Source organism: Ambystoma mexicanum, chromosome 12 (genome assembly GCF_040938575.1).
Source record: "Ambystoma mexicanum isolate Mex_15411 chromosome 12, UKY_AmexF1_1, whole genome shotgun sequence".
In the NCBI taxonomy this organism is placed as follows: Eukaryota; Metazoa; Chordata; class Amphibia; order Caudata; family Ambystomatidae; genus Ambystoma; species Ambystoma mexicanum.
Genome location: NC_090936.1, coordinates 183674937 through 183696069, shown reverse-complemented (window position 1 = coordinate 183696069; position 21133 = coordinate 183674937).

The following is a 21133-nucleotide window of genomic DNA, read 5'->3' as shown; positions in this document are numbered from 1 at the left end:
ACATCATGCCCAAGATGATTCACTCCAGAGGGAGAGGTGGGGACAAGACGGGGAGAGAGGAACAGGGAGAAACAAAATGGTGGAAGTCTCCATCCCATAAACAAAGCCCTCCTGCCTACTCTGATCCCATTCCTTTCTCTTCCCACTAAGAACAAAGGTCTTTAGGGATGCATCACCATGGTGTGAGGCTACGCCTTTTAAATGGCTGTGCTTCCAAGCTTCCTGGGCCCAGAAGAGTGGCCTGATGTGCAGCTGTCTCTGGCGGAGGGTGTTACCTTCCCTCACAAAGAGATCAAATAAGTGGCCTGGCCATTCAGGTTTGTGTCCTGCCATTTGGTAGTCTCAGCCCGTCTGGCCCGAATAGACATCACCTTCCCCAGCAGAGATGACTCACAGGAGCTGAGACACGCGTGATATAAATTCAGATGTAATGACCATGATCATAAGTAGCAACATGCACTATGTCTAAACTCAGGCATAGTTTTATTTTAGAGTTGGTCCTGCCACCATCATGAGTTACTTTCATTTGAGTTTTTGTACAGGGGGGGCATGTCTTAAATGCTGCCACTGTGCTACAGAGTCTTGGCAGTCACTGCGGCTGCCGAATGGACACTTGTTCTCTCTGAACCATCTCCATGAGACTGGTAGAGCAGGTGCTGCAGATTAGGCTACTGATGCAGCAGAGCATACGTACATAATGCTTTTGGGCATGGACCCGGCAAGGGGGAAATCTGATTGGCAGATTGCCCTTTTGGAGATGGAATTACCTGCATCATGTTTTCTGTTAATGCACATTTTAAAAAGCCAGGGCTTTGCACCCTTGCCAGATGGCAATTCCTCACAATGGGATCTTACAAAGGTTATGTTTCCAGGTCCATGGGGAGGTTTCCTCTAGAATACATTGAAACTTTAACATGGTTGGCAGACAACAGTTTCCTCCATTGGGTCAAGGCTGATGGAGTTTCCTTTTTGTATCATTTCCTCTTTTCACTCTATCTTTTGGGATTTAGTTTGTTCCCCTTTTGTTCTGCAGTCTGAATCTCCATTTGTGTCTCCCCTGGTTCAACTCTGAAAACATGTTCTTTTCATCCCTGCATATTTCTGATTTCGTGCATTTTCCCTTTTGCTACCCGTCCTTTGCCTGTGTCTCCCTTTCAGTCCCTCATCCACTGTAGTCCCACATTTAGTGAGATCATAGGGTTTCTCTTGAAAGAATGGTTGTCCTTACTGCTGCTCTGTCCTCTGCCGTTCTCTCTCCATTTAGTATTCTGGTCTCTCCAATCTCCTTTTGAAGCTGTCTTATACTTTCTCCCAGGTTCTTCTTCTATTCCTGTTGATTTCACACCTTTACAATTTTCTTACCATCTATTATAGTTTATGAGAAACATGTCCAGGCCCTTTCCTCAGTTTTATTTGCCTCTCCCAAACCTGCCATCTTCCTTAAATCCTCATTGTGGCAGATTGCCAAGGCTATTTCTGGTCTCCCTGTAATGTACACCGTATGTTTATAAGTGAAAGTATTGTTTGGTTCCAACTTTCCGACACAACGGTTTCACTACTTGTTCCTCCAGGTTTGTTCAGTAGTCCCTGTTTATTTTTGCCCACACATCAAACTGGAAGCAACAAGGGTAGGCAACCAACAACCTTGATTCAGTAAACCTGGGATAGTGTTCGGGGAGTAATCTAGAAATCATAGACACAGAAATACAGATTGTAATTATCCTTTCTATCTTCTTAGGATTCTGGTCCCGATGGCGTCCCCTTCCTGAGTTGTGTTTCCCCATTACCAGTAGATACTCCCTATTCTGTTTACCTAGACTTTGGAGATCCGTGGTGCAGAAAGTTAGGATTTGTCATTACAACATTATTTCAATAAAAGAGCATTTTTGGGGGCTGGGCTCAGGCTCCCTACTACATCCGTGTGTCTGCTGCTTGTGCCCAGCGGTTGCAGGGAGGACATGGAGGGTGGAGGATGAGCAGAGAGGATACAAGGAAGTCCATCTATGGCAAGGTCCTCTGAATATTTAAATATAAACAGCAGAATTCTTACTGCTGGCTCCTGTCTTTCCTTCACAGCCTAGTCGCGACGATGGGAACAGCATAATATCCCCTCCCTGACTCACAACTGCTAGCTGGACAGGCCACCAAATGATATTGAGCTTGCAATCTTACCTTTGAGCAGGGACTCATTTCCCGAGCACCAGGCAGGCTACTGGAAAAAGAAAGAGAGATGGAAAGTGGATTGAATGAGGAAAGACACAAAGAGGTCTAACTCAACTAAAGAGAGTGAAATGAAGCACAGCAGCAGGGGGTTTGCTCAGCTCAAGCATCAATGAACCAAAGGAGACATTGCAGACCTGGTTATGGTCCTAATACACAGACCAAGAGAAACACACCACCAGCAGCTGTGAGTATTGATTGTATCTAATTGTTTTGACTTATTGTTTTAGTTTTTTTTGTCAGCCTGTTATTTTGGAGACATTATTTTAGCATGTTATTGTTAATTTGCTAAGTTGCTCAATTTTTTTAATTTAATATATTTAAGTTATGGAGGCTAACATTCAATCACCCTCTACCTTTCAACCAAAAACAAATGAACTAACCATTAAGTGGACACACTGGAAAAAGAAATGGTTGTATACATGTTCACTTGCCATGGGCGGCAAGAACTTTGACCCAGATCGTAAGCAAGCTATACTATTGAATTGTTTGGGTGTTGAGGGACGCAGGATATATGAGCATTTGGGGGAAAAAACCTGTTGGGCAGGGTGCAGGAGGTACCCAAGACATTCACAAAGCAACAGTGAGAGCACTATAGGGGCATTGTGGATCAAGGAAAATATTGTGATGGAACTTCCTTCATTTTTCTCCCACAGCCAAGGTGTTATTGAGAACATGTACACATATATAGAATCCTTAACCCCTTAAGTGCTAACAGCGTCTATGTTGGTCCTGATTTCCATAAGGAATCATTGTAGGCTCTGCCCACTCCTGTAGTTACATTAAGGAGCCTAGCAAAGAACTATGAATTCAGTTCCCTCATAGAAAGTCTAATCCATGATCAAGTGATATGATGTATGAAGGATTAAAGACGGCAGGAAAGGCTACAACACAAAAAAGAACAGAATCTCAAACAAGCCGTAACAATTGCTAAAATGGCAGGGCAATCGACTGAAAATGCGTTAAAGCTGGCTGGCAATGAGAACATTGATATATATCAGTGTCAAGGAAAAGGGACTAGAGTGGTAAACTACATGCACAAAGACCAGAATTCTGCCCCAGAACTGAAGAACTGCGAGCAAATATTGAGAACAAAACAACCATAATAAGGAAACAACGTAATTGCTGTGCCACGGGAACAGTCACAATTTTGCTAATAACTCTAGGTGTCCCGCCAGAGGAACTATTTCCAGCACTTGCAGAAATAAGGAATCACCTAACCAAAGTATGCAGAACCAACACTAACTCCATCTGATATTTAGATGTTGAAATGCACCTATGTAGAGAGGACATGAGAGATTTTCTTTATAGCTACAGTAGAAGAATATGTCATTGAAGCTCTATGGTGAGGAGTGAAAATAGTGGGACATAAGACTCGGGTTCCTAATACACTGATATAGGAGTAGGCACAACAGACCGGGGTAGAACTTCAAAGAGTTAGAAACCCTAGATATTAACCACAAAGTCCACAGGGAGTAGCTATAGAGATAATAGAGTCTAGAATAGTTGACATAGAATTCAAACGGAAGTCAATACAGCAAAGTATATGTAGCAAATAAATGGGCAACCCTATTGACATGGCACCACCAATGGGATTAAGAGCCCAGTGCAATAGAACCAGTTATAAGGGTCAAATGCGACAAATGTGAAAAGTTTCCAGATGTTGGGGTGCCTTGAGTGATTTCAACACAAGATCGTCCTAAAGAGGGAGGCCAAACCCTTAGTAAACAGAGTAAGACCTGTACCTGTCATGCAGAAAAGAACTACTTAAATAGGAGTTGAACAAACTGCGCACGAATGGGGTGATATATGAAGTCGAAGCTGCAGAGTGGGTTTCCTGGATTGTTATTAACAGAAAATTAAATGGGTCGATTAGAATGTATGTAGACCTTAGATCCTTGAATGAGAGGATATGGCTTGGTAGGCATCCCCCATAAAGACCTATCCAGAACGTATCACCAAATAGAACTTCAACATGATACAAGACATCTGAAAGCATTGGTAGCACCCTTTGGAGTGTATAGGGTCAAATGTATGCCATTTGGTCTGGTTTCATTAGCCACTGTATTTCAGTGGGTTATGGAAAAGTGATTCCATACCATCCCAATTATAAGATACTTCCAAGACAACTTATTAGTATTTGCAGAAGACTTGGACTGACATGAAATATATCCTAGACAAGTGCCGACCATAGAGCGTGAGAAGTGTCAATTTAGAGTAGGGAGATTACCTATCTAGGACATGTAATAAATGAAAAAGCGGTTCGCCCCACAAACCAGTCTAGTAGATCTGGGGAAAAAGGACACTACTCCCAAGGACAAAGATGCTCTAGGAACGTTCTTGGGGCTGGCAGAATATTATTCAAAAATGTGTAGAAAACATTGCGACCAGATGTGTCCCTCTGCAAGATCTTCTAAAGAAGCACATCAAATTTGAGTGGTTGAGGGAGCATGAGGAGATATTATTCAAGCTCCCACCCTGAGTATGAATGACCCAAATGACTGAACCATTCTCACTACTGATACAAGCAATGTAGGCATGGGGGCATCCCTCACCCAGCTACTCCGTGGACAGTAGCATTTGCATCACGCACCTGACAGGGGCAGAGAGAAGTTATTCCACGGTAGAGGTGGATGCCACTGCGAGCCGCTGAGCAGATGACCATTTAAAGTTTCATTCTGTGGGATCCAGTTCAGAATGGCCATAACAACTTGTATATGTGTTAATGGTGCACCATAGGTGCACGTCCCCAAGCAGGTGGGTATTAGCGCTCCAGGAGTATAATTTCACAGTGGCATATACCCCGGGCCCTAATAATTTATGGTGGCCTGCTTACCGTGTCTCCCACTAGAGAAGCCAGAAAATCACATAGAGGATGCACTATGGTCAACCGTAGCACAAGTAGTGTCAGGGAATACCGCAGAGATGGAAAAATGGCAAAAGAAGAGTGGACTGGGCACAGAATTATTGACCATTCAGCACCTGTTGGTAGAAGGCTGGTAAGCCCAAGCAGGGGGGTTAGTAACCAGTTCAACCAGGTTCAGGATGAGCTGTGGATGGAAAATGGCATACTTTTCAGGAGTGAAATTATAGTATCTTAGGAGTGGCTCAAAGAGGTCACCTTGGCAGGTGATTGATGAAAAGAAGAGTATGGGTGTGGTATTGGTGGTCCAAGATGTACTCCGAAGTAGAGGAATTAGTCAAATTGTGTCTCCCACGTGCTGAGAGTGACATGTCTCATGCCAGCAGGGAACCTCCCCTATGTCCAGTTAGAATACCCAAGTCCCCAGGGGAAAAGCTGGCATTGGATATTGATGAACCTTTAACTGGAGGAGGCTGTGGGAGATTTTTCTTTATACTAATGGATTGTCACTCGAAATGACCATGAGTAGAGTAGTCTGATGACACCATAGAATCAGAGTGTTGCTATTTGTTAACAACCCTTTACACAAACAGGGTTTTCATCTGCTTTATTGAAAATGGTGTACACTTTAAGTCTGACCTAGTAACAAAGTTCTCAAAAGAAACAGGGGATCACCACAAAAATATAGCACTTTGTGCCCTCAGACAAAATGGCACGGTGGAAAGGTTCAACAAAGTCATAAAAGGAACCCTCCAACCAGCCCGCATCTGAAACTTTGATTCAGAAGCAGTATTAGAGGACATGGTACTGGTGTTACGCTGTCATAGCATTTAAGGGCAGGAGGCCTGTATCTGAGCTAGCACCAAGGTGGTTGAGAAAGTGAGGCCTGGTAAATATAGAGGGATACAAATTCATTCAGAGAGCAGAACAATGTCAGTGCCATTACAAGAAGAGGTTTGAGGTGCGCAAAAAAGAGTGCCCACACAACCTAATGGAGGGGGGGGCTGGATCAGAATTGTAAACATCGATTTCCAGCACTAGCACTTGACACCTGATGTCTGCACCGCTGGCCATTACTTATTGTTATTGTTCTATTCCGATGTACTGCACTGTCCCCTCCCCCCACACTTTTTCCACTTCCCCCATCCCATGCACTTGCACGATCTGAATGACACCTGGCCTAGTAGGATCGTTGTCTGTCCTCCCTTTGTTCCCCCTCCCTTGCCTCATTGCGCCTTGATACACTTGTGTATAGGCGCGTTATAAATGCCATATCATATCATATCATATCTAGATTGAGGGGGAAAGGAGTGCCCCTTCTATCCCACAACAAATGAGTAGCAAAGGTTCTTGGTTCTGTGGAATATTGGAGGATGGTATGAAGCAGAGTCAACATCAGTGTCATTGAGCTGAACTGGAGAAAGACTATTGTACCCAAGTGTCCCGGGAGACCACAGTGCTAATCACATGCTGCTACATAATTACAACCACACAACAGAAACAGCACTTCTGAGGGGTAATGAAATGGGTATGTCCTAAGCAGAACATATTGACAAGCAAGCATGGATGCCTGGAACACCAACCTTCACACCAGCAGCCGACCACACAAGCGAGACTGTGCCCAGGACTATCACAAGTCAGCTGGAACATTGGGCCTATATAGATGACTGAAACAACAACCAGCATAGAAGTCAGACCAGTAGCCCACTTGCACTTGGTGCCAGCTAAGTTTGAAGTCTATGCAATGGGGCTGGCTTGCCTAAAGAGTGGAGGAGTTTGGGGATCTGGGAACTCTCTCCCCACGTCGTTCCTGTGGCTGCCGAGTACGTTTCCTGAAACCCGCTCATGCTCAACAGTTGCGGGAAAGATGCAGGCTGTGGAGAATTAGCAGAGAGAAAACAAGGCAGTCCAACTGTGAGCAAGACCCCTGTATGGTTAAATAAATAACCCAGAAATGCCCCCTCACTTTCTTCACAACAACCATCACACCGAACTGGATATGTAGCAGCCAGGTGCTGAAGAGAGTGCTGAAGAGAGTGCCCAAAGTCTAAAGGCACCCAAGGCATGCAATGCCAACCCACCCAGTGCTGGTGGTTTTCCAGTGATGCCCCAGGACCTACAGGACCTACAAAGGTCTGGCTCAACCTCAGGCAGGTGTGGGGCATTGGCCAAAACCAAAGGGCCCCTCAAGCACTAACAGGGGACGTTTAGCTTCAGCGAACGGCATCCTGATGGCGACAATGGAAGAGTGGCCACTCAGCCAAGAAAGAAGCGTGGCGGCATTTAAACCCAAATCACTGGGAGTGACTTCATGAGTCTACGAGACAGCGGATCCAAAGGGAGAGGAGTGATGGATTGAAGGTCTATGGCCCTTGAGCAAGCTGATATGGCTCCATTTTGATTTAATTGAAATTCCCACATCCTTTGTTTCTGTCATAGGTAAACTGCACCTTTGGTGTTACTGGCCTTGGTAGCAGCTCATGGGCATTCTGGTTTCTGCATTGCCGTTGTGGACATACATCCTAATTTTCATCTAGTGTGACAGCTGCAGCTTCAGATGCCATTGTGTGCCTCACTCAAGATGGCGCACTTCTGGTTCCAGTTCATGGAAGATAAGGCTGTTCCATACCATGAAGAACAGTTTGCAGGTGAGTGTGCTGCGTCTCAATGCATTCTGTTCCTGCGGACCTACTACTTCTCAGCCTGCTCTGGTCAGCTTCCACCTCTACTCCTCCCAGTCTGCTTTCATCCTATGAAGGCGGTTCTTACCTGCTCTTCTGGCATGAGCGCTCCGCTGTTCTTCACTGGCTTTTCACCCCCAGCGAGTGCTCTGCTGTGCTTGCTTTCCCCTCTTGCCAGCTTCCTCAGGAACTAGCCTGATGCTCCTTCTCTCTCTCCTGCATCTGAATGAAAGAATACTTCTAATGGCTCCAGATGAATTGCCTGTCACCAGCTCTTTGAGGGGTTATTCCCATAGTTTTGTTTATCTCTTTTCTGGCATCTTTCTCAAGCTCCACCTGCTTTGCTACTGGTCAAGTGGCCTCCGAAGAAGACCACAATTATAAAAAGCAAAGGAGCCAAACATCAAGGTAAGACCAGCCCATGGCAGTTTCGGTCTGTCCTAAACCCCTGGAACAGTTTCTTTGTAAAAAAAAAAACAGCTTTCAACTTTACTCTTGGATGTTACATTGATCCTTCAGCCATTAGAGGAGGCTGACAAGTGGGTAACGTTGAGCTGCTTTCTCAACTCCAGTGGGGTTGGCGGCGGCGACAGTTGCGCTTTACAAGGTCTACCTCAAATAATAACCTCTGGCGGGATCAGGGATGTCATTTGGGGGTCGCCAGTGGTTGCAGTTGCGACCCCTTGCATTTTGGTGAAATGACATCCCTGGGCGGGATGCTGTTGCAGAGTGCAGGCGGGAAATATGAGAAGCTGTTGTTTACATGTGGCTGTTTCCCAGATCCTTTGGTCACTGTAGGTGCTGGTAGATGGTTTGATGATGTAAATTGCATGTCTAACAGTGAAGGAGATTTCTCCCAAAACCCGCGTACCCCCTAGTTACCATGCAATCATCAGTATGGGTGAGGCAATGGTGTGGGAACACGCCACCATTAAAGCTAACTTCGCAATGCACATGTGAACAGGTGTACACATTTATAAAGGGGCACATGGCACAGGAGTATGTCATGCACACCTATACATGTATATTCATTCAATGCAAAAGGACCCACTGAGGAGAGGAAATGCTTCAGGTGACACACCCAGCTGTGTTGTACTATATATGTGTGTGTGTATGCATTATCATGCTGTTTAACTTGGATATTTGTGCAAAAAAAAGAAAACACAAAATCGAGGTAGAAAAGACTGTTTTATTGGGTTGAATTACCAAATAGTCTGGGGCTTTTTGCACTTTTTGAAATATAACAATGCAAGGGGAAACCTCCTCCACCCCCCCCCTTCCGCAACACACCAACCAACTTCCCCCTACCTCAACCCCATCTATTTCTTCAAAACAATGTGCAAACTTTTTGACTGCATTGTTTTGTCTACGGATACCGCTTGACTCCCTATTTCGTGCAGGGGTCCTACTGCAACTGGCGTCCGCCTGCAGGTGGCCTTCATTTAAGGATATAAGAAATACTTAGCACAGAGCTGCTTGATCCTCCGCTTCAGACACGCTCTCTGCCGTGTCACCACTCTGCTACTCTCACAGAGCCTCCCGCTGTGTCATCTGCTCCACCTCGCCGCGCCATCAGTGCCATCTTCCTGCAGCCCGATGAGCATGACGTACTCCTCCTTCCTGAGTGGCTCAGCCATCTGCGGGATCCCCCTGACTCAGCCCCTTTGGTCTGTAATACTGCTCCAAGCTGGCAAATCCGGTTTTGGGCAGCCCGCCACTTCCATGTCGCACCGGGTGTACTGCCAAGAGTCCATGACCTAAAAACATGTATTCTTTAAATAGGGCTCTCCTGCTTCTGACACCTCACTTCGTCAACAAGGAGAGTCAACTGGGTACCCTGCACACCCTTGCATTGTGTGACTGCCCTGTCAACATACATCCATACGGTCCGCTGCTGTGAGAGTAATTTTCTGCCTCACATAGTTTCTTTTTCTAAAGGTGGCCTCCAGCTGCCTCCATGGCAACGGTTTTTGTAGACATAGGTGGATTTGACCCTTTGTATAGAAGCCATACTGTCTTCTATGATACCCCTAAGCATTGTGGACATGTAGTTTGAAGGCTTCCTTTAGTCAACCACTATTCAAAAATCCCCAATTTCAAACTGAAAGACCTGGAGGGGCCAGCTTCACAGTACTAGCAGCTCATCTTTAGAACTCCATCACAGACTCACTCAGAGCTACTCCTGCCTTCCATGTGTTCAAAGCTAATGTCAAAGTCTGGCTTCACACCAATCACTGCTAAGGCCTCAATTGTACCGAATCTTCTGTTTATTTTAATGTAAAATATTTGAAACTGTAACATATCCTATTTGTAAGCTATGTGACACTGTAACATAAGAAATGTGGTATATGTGATCCTGTAACATAAGAAAAGTATAATATGTATGTACCTGTAACCTAAGATTCTACTTACTGCAGGCACCCAGTTGCTTAACGGCCGGTGCGCTCTATAAATAAATAAACAATACAATACAATAAAATGTCTAATAGTTGAATCTACCAGAAATCTGGAGTTTTGTAGGGGTAATAAAGTAGCCAAACTATACTAAGAGTGTACTCCCTATTCCAGTTCTATGTCACATTTCTGCATTTTAAAGGCTGAACACAAAAAAGACTGAGAGGCCGATTCATGGAATAATTAGCGCGGCGCAAGTGGGCAAAAACGTGCAAATCGCAGTGGAATAGCGAAAATCGCAGTGCAAGTGCGAAAATCGCACGAAAAGCAGCGCACATCGATTCATGGAAGTCCGTGCGCAAGAAAACCAGCGGATGTGGGATAAAAAAGTACGCGGCGCACGTTGGCGCACAGGCCATCTAACAGCGTGCACCAGGTCACAGCGAAAATCGCACAGGCCACAGCGAAAATCGCACATAGCGCGGCGCACGCAACAAAAGTAGGCGGAACACGGGCGTAACACTCGGAATGGGGAACAACTTGCCAAAAAGTGGGCGTCACGGGGGAAGTACAGGGCACAAGTGTGCGGAACGCCCACACGCTCGCCTACAACACGTATTAATGGAATAGAATAGGGCAAAAAAGCGCACGCTCAAACCAGCGCACAGGCACAAACACGACCGCCACAAGAAAGCAGGCGGTAGCGTCTCTGTGGCTGTAAGAAATGTGCGCCAAAATGTGCGCCAACAAATAGCACCTATATACTGCCATGATGAATGTCCTATACTGTGGCCCTCCAGGACAAATGACGTGCAAAGGGGTACCCACAACCACGGACATCCGCTGACAAAAAATACGTGTGCGTGTATACCGGGGTGTGCGGGAAGTCTCACACGCGATTTGTCCGGGTACGTGTATTTCAGGGGTGCGCGGGAAGTTCCACATGCAATTTCAGCAGGGTACGTGTATTTCAGGGGTGCGCGAGAAGTTCCACACGCGATTTCATCAGGGTACGTGTATTTCAGGGGTGCGTGGGAATTTCCACACGCGATTTCAGCAGGGTACGTGTATTTCAGGGGTGCGCGGGAAGTTCCACACGCGATTTCATGAGGGTACGTGTATTTCAGGGGTGCGCGGGAAGTTCCACACGCGATTGGCCCAGTGCGAGCAGGGTACGTGTATTTCAGGGGTGCGCGGGAATTTCCACACGCGATTTCAGCAAGGTATGTGTATTTCAGGGGTGCGCGGGAAGTTCCACACGCGATTTCATAAGGGTATGTGTATTTCAGGGGTGCGCGGGAAGTTCCACACGCGATTGGCCCAGTGCGAGCAGGGTACGTGTATTTCAGGGGTGCGAGGGAAGTTCCACACGCGATTTCAGCAAGGTATGTGCATTTCAGGGGTGCGCGGGAAGTTCCACACGCGATTTCATCAGGGTACGTGTATTTCAGGGGTGCGCGGGAAGTTCCACACGCGATTGGCCCAGTGCGAGCAGGGTACGTGTATTTCAGGGGTGTGCGGGAATTTCCACACGCGATTTCTGCAAGGTATGTGTATTTCAGGGGTGCGCGGGAAGTTCCACACACGATTTCAGCAGGGTATGTGTATTTCAGGGGTTCTGGGGAGTACCACACGTGAATTGGCTGTGTGGGCCCTCCCAGGTGTACGCTCCACAACCTCCACGGACCCTGCAGGCAGCGCACACCACGGGGGACTACCCTGCACCCATGCTCATGTCCCGCAGGCAGCCCATCCACCATGGGCATGCCCCCCAGCCAACCCACATGTCACCTTGCACTACTGATCAACAATGCATGTCTACCACCACCCCCACCCCCCTGCCACCATGGGCATCCTCCACCAGGCCCCCACTCATGTCTCCCACCACCCCCATCCCCCTGCCACCATGGGCAGCCTCCACCAGGCCCCCACTCATGTCTCCCACCACCCCCAGCCACCAGGGGCAGCCTCCACCAGGCCCCCACTCATGTCTCCCACCACCCCCACCCCCCAGCAGTGCAGGGGCAGCCTCCACCAGGCCCCCACTCATGTCTACCACCACCCCCACCCCCCTGCCACCATGGCCACCCTCCACCAGGCCTCCACTCATGTCCCCCTGCACCCGCACCCCCCAGCATCCAGGGTCACCCTCCACCAGGCCCCCACTCATGTCTCCCACCACCCCCACACCCCAGCCACCAGGGGCAGCCTCCACCAGGCCCCCACTCATGTCTCCCACCACCCCCACCCCCCAGCAGTGCAGGGGCAGCCTCCACCAGGCCCCCACTCATGTCTACCACCACTCCCACCCCCCTGGCACCATGGGCAGCCTCCACCAGGCCCCCACTCATGTCCCCCACCACCCCCACCCCCCTGCCACCAGGGACAGCCCCCACCAGGCCCCCACCCATGTCTCCCACCACCCCCACCCCCCAGCAGTGCAGGGGCAGCCTCCACCAGGCCCCCACTCATGTCTCCCACCACCCCCACCCCCCTGCCACCATGGGCAGCCTCCACCAGGCCCCCACTCATGTCTCCCACCACCCCCACCCCCCAGCCACCAGGGGCAGCCTCCAGCAGGCCCCCACTCATGTCCCCCTGCACCCCCACCCCCCAGCATACAGGGCCACCCTCCACCAGGCCCCAACTCATGTCTACCACCACCCCAACCCCCCTGCCATTATGGGCATCCTCCACCAGGCCCCCACTCATGTCTCCCACCACCCCCACCCCCCAGCCACCAGGGGCAGCCTCCACCAGGCCCCCACTCATGTCTCCCACCACCCCCACCCCCCAGCAGTGCAGGGGCAGCCTCCACCAGGCCCCCACTCATGTCTCCCACCACCCCACCCCCCAGCAGTGCAGGGGCAGCCTCCACCAGGCCCCCTTCATGTCTCCCACCACCCCCACCCCCCAGCAGTGCAGGGGCAGCCTCCACCAGGCCCCCACTCATGTCTCCCACCACCCCCACCCCCCAGCAGTGCAGGGGCAGCCTCCACCAGGCCCCCACTCATGTCTCCCACCACCCCACCCCCCTGCCACCATGGGCAGCCCCCACCAGGCCCCCACTCATGTCTCCCACCACCCCCACCCCCCTGCCACCATGGGCAGCCCCCACCAGGCCCCCACCCATGTCTCCCACCACCCCCACCCCCCTGCCACCATGGGCAGCCCCCACTAGGCCCCCACTCATGTCTCCCACCACCCCCACCCACCAGCAGTGCAGGGGCAGCCTCCACCAGGCCCCCATTCATGTCTCCCACCACCCCACCCACCAGCAGTGCAGGGGCAGCCTCCACCAGGCCCCCACTCATGTCTCCCACCCTGCACCCCACCCCCCAGCATCCAGGGTCACCCTCCACCAGGCCCCCACTCATGTCTCCCACCACCCCCACCCCCCAGCCACCAGGGGCAGCCTCCACCAGGCCCCCACTCATGTCTCCCACCACCCCCACCCCCCAGCAGTGCAGGGGCAGCCTCCAGCAGGCCCCCACTCATGTCTCCCACCACCCCCACCCCCCAGCCACCAGGGGCAGCCTCCAGCAGGCCCCCACTCATGTCCCCCTGCACCCCCACCCCCCAGCATCCAGGGCCACCCTCCACCAGGCCCCAACTCATGTCTACCACCACCCCAACCCCCCTGCCATTATGGGCATCCTCCACCAGGCCCCCACTCATGTCTCCCACCACCCCCACCCCCCTGCCACCATGGGCAGCCTCCACCAGGCCCCCACTCATGTCTCCCACCACCCCCACCCCCCAGCAGTGCAGGGGCAGCCTCCACCAGGCCCCCACTCATGTCTCCCACCACCCCCACCCCCAGCCACCAGGGGCAGCCCCCACCAGGCCCCCACCCATGTCTCCCACCACCCCCACCCCCCAGCAGTGCAGGGGCAGCCTCCACCAGGCCCCCACTCATGCCTCCCACCACCCCCACCCCCCAGCAGTGCAGGGGCAGCCTCCACCAGGCCCCCACTCATGTCTACCACCACCCCCACCCCCCTGCCACCATTGCCACCCTCCACCAGGCCCCCACTCATGTCCCCCTGCGCCCCCACCCCCCAGCATCCAGGGTCACCCTCCACCAGGCCCCCACTCATGTCTCCCACCACCCCCACCCCCCAGCCACCAGGGGCAGCCTCCAGCAGGCCCCCACTCATGTCCCCTTGCACTCCCACCCCCCAGCATCCAGGGTCACCCTCCACCAGGCCCCCACTCATGTCTCCCACCACCCCACCCCCCAGCCACCAGGGGCAGCCTCCAGCAGGCTCCCTGTGGCCCTGGGACTCAATGGAGATGGCCTCCTGCAGAGTCGCCAGTGCCGCCCGCCTGTCCCTGTTGGACCCCAACATGTCCTCCCTGTGTGACTGGCAGATGGAGTCGGTGGCCTGCTCTAGTCACACCATCAGCCTTTCAGGGGGGACAATGGAAGTGGCCACCCTATCCATGGCCTGAGCCATCATCTCGGATGATGCTGCCTGTTGGGTTGCCATACCGTAAATGGATTGCTCCCATGCGGTATTGCCAGGTGGCGTACGGCCACCACGTCGGCGGGCACCACACCTGTCTGGGGCAAGGCGAACTGCACCTTGCTGTGCCGGCACTGCCTGAGGCTGCAGGACTGCATTCCCCCTCTGATCTGCTGGCCCAGGAACAGGATCAGATGTCGCGGAGTGTGACCCTGCATCCGTAACCACCAAAGGCGTAGCTGCCAACACTGACACCCCTCCAACAGGCCCCCACTCATGTCTCCCACCACCCCCACCCCCCAGCAGTGCAGGGGCAGCCTCCACCAGGCCCCCACTCATGTCTCCCACCACCCCCACCCCCCAGCAGTGCAGGGGCAGCCTCCACCAGGCCCCAACTCATGTCTCCCACCACCCCCACCCCCCTGCCACCATGGGCAGCCCCCACCAGGCCCCCACTCATGTCTCCCACCACCCCCACCCCCCTGCCACCATGGGCAGCCCCCACCAGGCCCCCACCCATGTCTCCCACCACCCCCACCCCCCTGCCACCATGGGCAGCCCCCACCAGGCCCCCACCCATTTCCCCCACCACCCCCACCCCCCAGCAGTGCAGGGGCAGCCTCCACCAGGCCCCCACTCATGTCTCCCACCACCCCCACCCCCAGCCACCAGGGGCAGCCCCCACCAGGCCCCCACCCATGTCTCCCACCACCCCCACCCCCCAGCAGTGCAGGGGCAGCCTCCACCAGGCCCCCACTCATGCCTCCCACCACCCCCACCCCCCAGCAGTGCAGGGGCAGCCTCCACCAGGCCCCCACTCATGTCTACCACCACCCCCACCCCCCTGCCACCATTGCCACCCTCCACCAGGCCCCCACTCATGTCCCCCTGCGCCCCCACCCCCCAGCATCCAGGGTCACCCTCCACCAGGCCCCCACTCATGTCTCCCACCACCCCCACCCCCCAGCCACCAGGGGCAGCCTCCAGCAGGCCCCCACTCATGTCCCCTTGCACTCCCACCCCCCAGCATCCAGGGTCACCCTCCACCAGGCCCCCACTCATGTCTCCCACCACCCCACCCCCCAGCCACCAGGGGCAGCCTCCAGCAGGCTCCCTGTGGCCCTGGGACTCAATGGAGATGGCCTCCTGCAGAGTCGCCAGTGCCGCCCGCCTGTCCCTGTTGGACCCCAACATGTCCTCCCTGTGTGACTGGCAGATGGAGTCGGTGGCCTGCTCTAGTCACACCATCAGCCTTTCAGGGGGGACAATGGAAGTGGCCACCCTATCCATGGCCTGAGCCATCATCTCGGATGATGCTGCCTGTTGGGTTGCCATACCGTAAATGGATTGCTCCCATGCGGTATTGCCAGGTGGCGTACGGCCACCACGTCGGCGGGCACCACACCTGTCTGGGGCAAGGCGAACTGCACCTTGCTGTGCCGGCACTGCCTGAGGCTGCAGGACTGCATTCCCCCTCTGATCTGCTGGCCCAGGAACAGGATCAGATGTCGCGGAGTGTGACCCTGCATCCGTAACCACCAAAGGCGTAGCTGCCAACACTGACATCCCCATTGAGGGTTCTGACCCTGGTGCAGGTGGGTGAGACAGAACAGAATCCCTCCCTGGAACACTCACCTGCGACGGCACGTAGGTCTCATCCGAATCAACACCTGAGTACAGCTCGGGGGAGGTGCAGCCAGAGACACCCCTTGAGAGCACAACCTGCAGCACTTGTGGGTTCTCACCCACCACCACACCACGTCCCTCACTGGTGGTTGGTCGGCCCTCGGACCCCTCCTGGGTCTGCACCATCTACACAACCCCAGCAGTATCAGGTGCGTCTTCCCCTGCAAAGACATAAAAACAAAGAAATGGAAACAGGCATTAGCACCATGGCACACAATGAGGGCTGAGAAGCAAGAGAACCAGTACTTGTTTGACACATGTCCCACATGACTAAAACCCTCCCATGCATGCACCCTCACTGCGTATGAAGGGCAGGCAAATGGCACACACTGATGACACCAAGATGGAAGATGAACACATTTTCTGCATGCTGCCTGGCAGTGGCATCACACATTGGCCTGTGATTGGAAGGTGAAACACACATGCCATCACACAGATGGCATGTACCATTGCTATTGAGTGAAGATGGAGAGAAGGGCAGCACCTATTCATTCAGTCCAGTTCCCGCATGTAATAGCTTTTCTAATTCAAACAGGTCAGATTCTTCACCTGGAGCTGCCAGTCCGAAATGGTCCAATTGCACAGGGACATGTGTGAACAAATGATATCCAGGTAACAAAGTCACTCCACTTTACCATAGCCATGTCAGACATGTGACTAGTGGACTGCGACATGCCTAGTAAAAGTGGTGGAATGCAAACAATCTGACTGAATGAACAGTGAAAAATAAGCAACAATGTTGTGGCAAGGTGACACTTCAAGGGCAACTGGCGTGCAGTTGGGCTAGATGTCTACTGTTGGCAGAACGGATACTGCTATGGCCAAATGCAGCTGCGCAGGATGTATTGCATGAAGCACATGGCTGACCCATACGACTCAGGTGCACACACTCTCACCTGGCACACAAACAGAAGCCCTCACACACACCATGCAGATGGATGACACACACATGCATGTGCACTCACTGGACAATGCCTCGTAATCAGCCAAATCTCCCATGCCTTGGATCTGTTCCTCCGTGACGTAGGTCCCAGCGACTGACTCTTGTGGAGTGAGTTCCATGTCTACTACTGGAGACCAACCTCCAGTCACTAGAGTTGCGGCATGACTTGAGGCCAGCTTACTCTTTGCCCTGCGCTTTAGGTCATTCCAGCGCTTATAGCAATCATTGGCTGTGCGCCTCACGATTCCAAGGGCACTTACGATGTCCGCAACGGTCTGCCAGTGTGCCTGGCGTTGTGCAGGTGTGGTCTTGGATCCTGCAACAATGACCATCTCGTCGTCATGTGCGGACACATACTCGACAAGTGCATTCAGTTCGTCATCCGTGAAGCTGGGCTTCCTGGACGGGCCGGACTGTGTAGCCGTGTCTGGGGCATCAGCCTGTGCCGGACGAGCACTCTTCCTCTTCCGCTTGGAAGGTGGTGGTGATCCTGAGTGTCCTGCGCCGCTCTGGACACTAGGGGCAGGAGCCCTGGTGGACTCTGTATCAGGAGTGTGGGATTGCACACTCAGCATGGGAGTTGGTGCAGGCATTGGCTCTAGTGTGATGGTGTCAGGGGGAATGTCAGCAGCATGGACTAGGACCGACACTGTCCGGGCTGGGTGTGTCAGGGCTGGGGTGGATGGAGCCGCAGCTGCCCCTGCAGCCTCTCCGCCCTGCCTACTTGGTGCAGCAGATGACCTTGCTGCCCCAGATGCACGTGGCATGGTGACATCAACGTGCACCAGCGCACGTGTCATAGGCCTGCTGACCTGGAAGTCAGCCATGGAGTCAGCCAGGTCTAGTGCCACAATGGGCTGGTCCAACAAGGGCTGAGCATGGATGGTGTCAGCCACATCAGCCTCAACGGGAGGGGGGGGATTATGGGTGCCCTTGACTGGTCCTCCACACATGGGGGGACAGGCTCACCCTGCAAGTAACGACCACGTCCCCTACCGGATCCACCACGGCCACCACTTATGGCTCTTCCACCTTTGCCACCCTTACGGAATCCTCGCCTCCCAGCCATGGCACTGATGTTAATGTGCGTATGGGAGTGGCTGTAAAATATTGTCCTGGGCAATTGGGGGTCAAAGGGGTTGGGTACCAGATGGTAATTGTACCCTAGTGCTCTTGCAAGGCTGATTGTAACCCCTGGGGAAAGATGACGGGTCACGCTACGCACAGAAGCCCCAAAAAAGGGAGATGACGTGCACGCAACCCCTCCTAGACCACGTGTGCAGAAAGAAAAACCTGCACTACGCTGTGGGACCCAGTAACACAAGAATGAACGTATGCGTGTCACACGCAGCCTAGAATGACCTCTGAAGGGGTAGGCTACACACGGGGCAAGCACAGATGTTAGATACGTGCGTGACTCACCATCTGCCAGGTAAAAGAGCCTGAAAAAGGAGCGCGTTTGGTTGGCAACACCCCTGCCAAAAGAAGATTTGTACGCTGTCTGAGGAGACAGGACAACAGTAGAAGGGAACACTGTTTGAGGGAACAGGCCCAGGTAAACCAGTAAAAGAGAAAAAAGAGAAAAAGCTGTCAGAGGTAACAGGGAATACGAACTTGAAACGCCGTGAAGTAAATCGCGTGTGTACAGAATTCACCCACTCGCTCTCCACGAAAAGCACCTACAAGGAAATGGTGTTGTACGCGTACCTTTTATACAGGCCCACACGTCCAGCGTCACTTACGCGGCGTGTACGCGCTAGGGCCATTTCCACCAATTACACGCTTTGTCACTTATGCGTGTAGGGCCATTTCCATCAATTACACGCTTTGTCAATTCTGCGTGTAGGGCAATTTCCACCAATCACACGCGATGACACTCTGACGTGCAGTCTTTCCACGTGTGCTCTGTCATCACGTGCTGTGTGGGAAACACCCGTGCGGGTCACGTCACAGACGCGCTTATGCGCTGAGGGCCTTTGGTCCAATAGAATCGCGTATGCGTGCTGACGCGCTTACGCGCTAAGGGCCTTTCCTCGGTTTTCACGCTGACGTGCAGGATTTTCACCGGCCAAATCACTCTGTACCAAGCTGGCCACGCGTAAGCACACGGAAGACCACGCTCCTGCCCAGAAGGCCGAACTACTGCCCCCCAGAGCCCCGAGCACGCTCCCACCTGCCATCTGCTGCTGCCTGACTGCCTGCTGCGCACGTGCACTGCCATTTGCTGCCTGCACATCAGCCAGGGGTGCTGTTGCTGTGGCCACCCCTGCTGGAACCGAAGACTCCCGACTGGAATTCCATCGCACCACAACTCCACAGCCCAGCCCCAGGACCCAGTTGCCCACCCACTCCTGTCATGTCGGGGCAAACACCATCTGTGACCACTGACAACCCCCGGCCAGAGAGGCAGAGGGGCACCAGCTTCAGTGCCACCGAATTTGGTGTCCTGGTGGAGCAAGTCCTGGGGCAGTATGATGCCCTCTTCGGAAGTTCCCGCGCCAACAAGGAAGGACGGACTCGGATCTGGACTGACATCGTGACTGCCATCAACGCGGAGGGGGTGGCAGTCCGGGACTTAAAACATGTCAGGAAGCGCTGGGAGGACTTCAGGTCCAGGACCCTGAACAAGGCCCGGCGCCTCTTGAAGGCAGCGGATGCCAAGGGGCGCCGGGGCCACTTGTCGGAAGAACAGATGGGGGTCCTGGAACGCATATCCCCAGCGCTCCACGTCCAGGTCCTAGAGAAGCAGACCCGTCTGGAGTCGAGCGGTGATTGTACATGCATCCTGATTGTGAGCAGTGCGTGTGGTGATTATTCGGTATTGTGCAGGTTGCACATCTGTTTGTATGGGGTCGAGTATGGGTGGGGGTGTACAGGGCCGTGGGGCTGACACATGCGAGGGCTGTAATGTGTGACACATGGATGGTGCTTGTGTGTGTGGGCTTGCATGGCAAATGCAGTTGTGCGTGCACACATGTTTGGATGAATGTGTATGTAAGTAGACATGTCCGTGATGCCAGGCATGTATGTTGTTTTCGGCTGCATGTATGAGCACTGTGTACAAGTGCATGTGTGTGTATTTGACAAGGGTGCAACAGTGATGCAACATGGATGCATGTGACAGCAGTATGTGGAAGCCTGATTGGCAGATGTGACATGGATGCCCGTCTGAACAGTGCGACACTTGGCAGAGGTGTAGACATGCATGCAAGTGTGGTGGTGTGTGTACATGTGTGGTGCACTTCCTGTGTTGCATGTGATGTCTGGCTCCCCTTTGGCTGCTCATGCTGTTGTATGTGTATGGATGGTGGTGGCAGTTGCGATATGGCTGTGGTATGGCTCATGTGTGCGAGTTGCAATGACATGTGTGTTGGGGATTGTGATGACATGTCTGAGGTTTGCCAATGCCACCCATGTGCAACTGTCATGCGTGTATGTGTCCATTGTACAGTGCCCTGATGCCTGTGTTTTGTTTCTCCCTGTCTGCAGCGTCAACTGATGAAGAGGGCGGAGAAGGTGCTGTGGAGCACAGCGGCGGGGATCCGACCGCCAGCCGGAGACGCAAGGCCCGGCTCCCCTCCCGTGTTGTCATCTCGTCAGGGAGTGAGGAGTCCGGTGCCGCGTCCCAGGCCACAGCTGCCGGGGGGAGGTCCAAGAGGCGGAGGTTGCAGTTGGACTCCTCAGCAGCAGAAGGGGCAGCTGGGACCCCACAGGGCCCAACAGGGGAAGATGGCACGGAGTCATCCAGGTTGATGGGGGGTTTGGTGGAGGAGGAGGCCGTGCAAGCACCAGAGATGGGGTCTGGAGGTGGGGATCCCACTGGTGCTAGTGGTGCAGTGCAGGACCAGGGACAGGAGGCAGCACAGGCGGCCGCGGA